This window comes from Callorhinus ursinus, unplaced genomic scaffold, assembly GCF_003265705.2.
Source record: "Callorhinus ursinus isolate GAN/ISIS: 27379988/994484 unplaced genomic scaffold, GSC_fseal_2.0 scaffold15, whole genome shotgun sequence".
NCBI lineage: Eukaryota > Metazoa > Chordata > Mammalia > Carnivora > Otariidae > Callorhinus > Callorhinus ursinus.
Genome location: NW_027397077.1, coordinates 13,753,560 through 13,759,559, shown reverse-complemented (window position 1 = coordinate 13,759,559; position 6,000 = coordinate 13,753,560). Strand labels below are relative to the sequence as shown.

Genomic DNA, 6,000 nt, shown 5'->3' with positions numbered 1-6,000 from the left:
GCCCTTGAAGGCTTTACCTATCAACTCTTTGGACAATTTCAGTCCATAATTGAGGTTTTGGAGCACCCAGTTTAAGAGGGAAAGAAACAACCCTTCACATAACTGCCTTCCCTTCTCAAAAAAAATAAACAAAAATAAAAACTTTTCAAAATTTTTTTTAAATAAATTTTTTTTAAAAAGGGGAGGGCGTCTGGGTGACTCAGTCGGTTAAGCGTCCAACTCTTGATTTCGACACAGGTCTTTATCTCAGGGTGGTGGAATGGAGTTCCAAGTCGGGCCCACACTCAGTGTAGAGTCTACTTGTCCCTCTCCCTCTAGTGAAAAGAGCACAAGCTGTGGGGTTTTGAACATCTGCTAGTTGTCTGATTTTTGGCCAGTTTCTTCAATTTTCTGAGTCTCATTTCCCTCAACTATAAAGTGGAAAAATAATATCCTGAGAGTGTTGTTGGAGTACTAAGAGAGAGAATGCGCGTAAGAATTAATTCATGCCCAAATGTTGGTCCCTTATTATAGTGTCCTTGCACATTCAGTCATCAGTGTAGGACTGTTCTTGGCTATTTTCTTGCTCCTATTATTTTGCCTTAAATTGATTAAAAAAAAAAAAAGCCCACAGTTTTGGATGTGAATCACAAGTATTTAAAGCACTTCTAGGGGGACAACTGGCTGGCTCAGTCACAATAGCATGCAACTTTTGATCTTGGGGTTGTGAGTTTGAGCCCCATGTTGGGTGTAGAGATTACTAAAAAAATAAAAAAAATAAAAATTAAAAAAAAACTTAAAAATAAAGCAGTTCCTGGAAATCAAGTTTATTAGGTTTCATTTGCTGATAATCTATGACATAGCCTATTTGTATGTACATATAGATTGTATTCCACGTCTTGCTGAAAATAATTTCAGCCTAATTAAATCTATACAAAGCAGGACAGTTTATCATTAATGTGAGTCATGATTTCATTTGGATTACTGATCTCAGCCCCCCACTTATTTATTTATTATTATTTATTTTTATTTATTTGAGAGGGAGAGAACATGGAGAGGGAGAAGCAGACTCCCCGCTGAGCAGAGAGCCAGACGGGGGGCTTGATCCAAGGACTCCAAGATCATGACCTGAGCCGAAGGCAGATGCTTAACTGATTGAGCCACCCAGGTGCCCCACACTTTAAAAACAAACAAACAAATTGAAGATACAGCTCTGCTGTGGGGTGAAGGCAAACTTCTGTGCCATTTTTTGAAGAGCAGTTAGGAGAATTGACTCCCCTTTTTCTTTTTTTTTTTAGATTTTTATTTATTTGTTTGACAGAGAGACACAGCTAGAGAGGGAACACAAGCAGGGGGAGTGGGAGAGGGAGAAGCAGGCCTCCCGCGGAGCAGGGAGCCCGATGCGGGGCTCGATCCCAGGACCCTGGGATCATGACCTGAGCTGAAGGCAGACGCTTAACCAACTGAGCCACCCAGGCGCCCCTGACTTTTTTTTTTTTAAAGATTTTATTTTTTATTTATTTGGCAGAGAGAGACACAGCAGAAGAGGGAACACAAGCAGGGGGAGTGGGAGAGGGAGAAACAGGCTTCCCGCGGAGCAGGGAGCCCGATGCGGGGCTCGATCCCAGGACCTGGGATCATGACCTGAGCTGAAAGCAAACGTTTAACAACCACCCAGGTGTCCCTCCCCTTTCTTTTTCTCTTCCACTTTTTGTCTATTCCTCTTTATCCCCTAGCAGGGTGGAGCCTGAGGTAGTCACTACAGTTTTCTTTATCTTAGCAAAGTTTCTGTTTGTTTTTTTTTGAGAAGGGTGAAGGCAGTTGTGTGAAGGGTTATTTCTTTCCCTCTTAAACTGGGTGCTCCATAACCCCAGTATTTGATCCTTAGCAAGTTTACTGTTTTAATCAAAATGGGTGTTTTGTGTAACTGTATGTTGCTAGACTGTCTCATTGAGCTATCAATTCAGCAGATATTTATTGGGCAACTACCATATCCAGACACTCTTGTGTTCCGGAGGTGAAGCCTTGATGAATCCTCCCTTCATTGAGCTTCCAGTCTAGCATGGATGGTAGGCCATTAAACAATGAGGGTTATAATAGGAGTGTTTGCAGGTGCTAATAATGGCCTTTAAATTTCCTTGTGAACTTGGAGCACTTCATATTAGCTTGATGTAGTTCTGTGGTTTGAGAGTTAAACTTCAGTGATCTGAGCTTTGGCTCCCAGGTTCTACAAGAGCTTCTTCAGTGCTACTGATCTCTGGTTCTATTTATATAATCCCAATGTGGAGAAATCTGGAATGTTCTCCTCTCCAGTTAGTCCGTTCACAAATACTTGATGTTTTCTGTATTTACTATGATGAATGATGTGAAACATGGACAATTGTATCTAAACTTCACTCTTATTAGAGAGAAATGCTTCATGGTCCATTCCATGTTCAAACTGATTACATTTTCCAGTAGCATAATTTAGTTTAGATCTTAAGTGAACTGGAATCTTAGACTGAGGCCCAGTCTGTGTTGGTATTGTGATGGTTAGGCCATTTTTTCCCCACTTTGTAAACATTATTATTGCAGTATAACATACACGTAGGAAAGCTTACAAATCCTGAGTTTGATGAATTTTCATAAAGTTGAGCATACCATTTCACTACCCTAGAGATCACGAAACAGAATAGTATCACTGCCGCATAAATTTCCCTTATGTCCTCTTTCAGTAATGAGCCATCGCCCCTTACCCCCAGACCCTGGCAACCACTAATTACTTTCTCTGTGGATTCTCCTATTCTATACATTTCATATGAATGGAATCATACAACCTGTGGCAATTTTTTGTCTGGCTTCTTTCACTTAGTATAATATTTTCAGGGTTCATCCATGTTGTAGTATATATCAGTACTTTATTCCTTTTTATTACTGAATTTTATATCATTAAATGGAAATATAACATTTTGTTTATCCATTCATCATTTGATGAAAATTTTGGATATTATGAATATATATCCAAATATACTTTTTGGATATTATGAATAATGCTGCTATGAACATTCATTTATAAGTTTTTGTGTGAACATATGTTTTCACTTGTCTTGGAGTGAAATTGCTATGTAATAAGGTAACTATGTTTACTTTTTTGAGAAACTGCTAAACTGTTTTCCAGGGTGGCTGTATTTTCACATTTCCCTTAGTAATGTATGAAGGTTCTCATTTCTCCATATCTTGTCAGCACTTGCTCTTGTCTTTTTGATTACAGCCATCCTAGTGGATGTGAGATGGTATCTTATAATTTTATTTGCATTTTCCCTAATGACTAATGGTGTCAAGTGGCTTTTCACATGCTTATTGACCTTTTGTATATCTTTTTTGGAGAAATGTCTAATTGGATTCTTTACCCATTTAAAAATTGGGTTATTTGACTTTTTTATTGAATTATAAGAATTCTTTATATATTCTGTGTATTAGACCCTTATCAGATACATGATTAGCAAATAGTTCCTTCCATTCTGTGGGTTGTCTTCACTTTCTTGGTAGTGTTCTTTGAAACACAAATGTTTTAAATTTTGATGAAGTCCAATTTATGTTTTCTTTGGTTGCTTGTGCTTTTATTATGTCTAAGAAACCATTGGCTAATCCACAGCCATAAAGGTTTATTCCTGTGTTTTCTTCTAAGACATTTGTGTTTTAACTCTCACATTTAGGTCTTTAATCCACTTTGGGTTACTTTTTATATATGATGAGAAGTAGAGGTGTTACTTTTTTTAAACCTTATTTTGACATAATTTTTGGCTTACATAGAGTTATATAAGTAATTCATTTAGCTTTCTCTGAAGTTAACATTTTACATAAACATAGTACAATAATCAAGACTAAAAACTTAACATTGGCATGATACAATTTACTAAACAACAGAGTTTATTGGGATTCACCAGTTTTTCTACTAATGTGCTTTATCTGTTTCAAGATCCAATCCAGTTTTCTACATTGCATATAGGTATCATATCTCCATAGTCTTCTATCTGTGGAGTTCCTCAATCTTTCCTTGTTTCTCATGACCTTGATACTTGGGAATACTGTTCATATGTTTTGTAGTACATCTTTCAATTTTGTTTTTTCTAGTATGTTGTCATGATTAGTCTGAGGTTATGAATTACTGGGAAGAATACCCCACATATGGGGGCACTTGGGTGTCTCAGTTGTTAAGCGTCTACCTTCCGCTCAGGTCATGATCCCAGGGTCCTGGGATCAAGCCCCATATTGGGCTCCCTGCTCAGCAGGAAGCCTGCTTCTCCCTCTCTCCCTGCTTGTGTTCCCTCTCTCACTGTGTCTCTCTCTGTCAAATAAATAAATAAATGAAATCTTCAATAAAAAAAAAAAAAAGAATACCCCGCATATGATGTGCCCTTCTCAGGACATCATATCAAGAAGTACAGGATGTTAAAATTAAAATCTCATTATTGGCGATTTTAACCTTGATCATTTGGTTGAGATGAGGTCTGCCATGTTTATCCACTATAAAGTTACTGTTTTTCTCTTAGTAATTAATAAGTGTTTGTTTTGTTAGAGATTGAAACTGGGCAGTATCTTGTTTTCTAAACTTTGCCTGCTAATTTGGTGTCCATAAGTGGATCTTACCTGCAGCAATTATTATTCTGGTGTTCTAGTAGTGGTTTTTTATTTTCCTTACTCCTATATTTATTAGTTGGAATTCTTTTATGAGGAAGAGTTGTCCCTCCTCTCTCATCCATCCATCCATTTATCCTTATCAGTATGGACTCAGGGATACTTATCCTATTATTTGGGTTATAATGTAGTACTATCATTATTTGTTTTGTTAATCAAATCATTCCAGCTTTGAGCATTGGTACCTTTTTAGGTTGGCTCCTTTGTCCTTTAATCATGCCCCCCTCCTTTTTTTGAACTTTTCCTTTCTGGCACCACAAGATGCTCCAGGCTCATCTTGTATTTCTCCTGTCCCAGCCCTGTAATCAGCTACCTCCCTAAGAAGCCCTGATTCTTTTTATTGCAGAATGGTATTTAGCAATCAGCATCTCAGTGTTAGGTGTACTCACTGCTACTGGGGTGTCATTGCTTTACTTTTCATATTAAAAAGCCTTTTAAAAGAGATTATATTTAATATATCTTAAAATATTTTCCAGCCAGTTTTTAAAGATTACATGATACATAACCAGTTGAAAAATGTAGACTTGTCTTTTTGCCTGTAAACAGTTTCCATTTTCAATTTGTAATGAGTGTTATTGTCTAATCTTTGAAGACAATTTTTTAAAAAATATTTTATTTTGGTGTGTGGGGGGATGAGTTAGCCTGGTGATGGGTATTAAAGAGGGCACATTCTGCATGGAGCACTGGGTGTTATACACAAACAATGAATCATGGAACACTACATCAAAAACTAATGATGTAATGTATGGTGATTAACATAACAATAAAAAATATTTTATTTTTGGGGCACCTGGGTGGCTTAAGCATCCAAGTCTTGATCTCAGCTCAGGTCTTCATCTCAGGGTTGTGAGTTCAAGCCCCGCACTGGGCTCCATGCTGGATGTGGAGCCTACTTTAAAAAATTAAAAATAAGTAAGTAAGTAAGATTTTATTTTTAAGTAATCTCTGCACTCAGTATGGGTCCCAAACCTATAACCCCAAGATCAAAAGTTGCACACTCCACGGACTGAGAGCCAGCCAGGGTTCTTACTAGGTTTGGAATTAATCCTCTTTTTTTAATGTTGTTTTGATGATGTTTATATGTGAGTTAATGTTTATGTAGAAGATCAAGGCAGGCCTGGGATGGCCTGGGATGTAGTCTCTGCTGGGCCTGAGATGCAAGGTAGGGTTGTGCAATGGAAACAGACACTGAGTGACATGGCAAAAGGCAGGCACCCATTCACAGATAAGTGGGATGCATGGCAGGCATGAATTTTTCCCATGTCCAAGTGGTATAGCAGTAAGTTAACTGGTGTTCCTAATTTTCTTTCTCCTGGGACCATAATTACTCCTACACTAGGGTGG

At 37.7% G+C, this 6,000-nt stretch overlaps 1 protein-coding gene and 1 long non-coding RNA gene across 4 annotated transcripts in view; one reads left to right on the top strand and one right to left on the bottom strand.

The window, feature by feature from the left end:
• DENND6A (DENN domain containing 6A) overlaps positions 1-6,000 on the top strand; it is a 55,555-nt gene that overhangs the window by 5,299 nt on the left and 44,256 nt on the right. The gene's annotated exons all lie outside the window — the stretch shown is intronic.
• The window catches only part of LOC141374201 (uncharacterized), a 49,887-nt gene that overhangs the window by 23,975 nt on the left and 19,912 nt on the right, over positions 1-6,000 (bottom strand). The window lies entirely within an intron of this gene.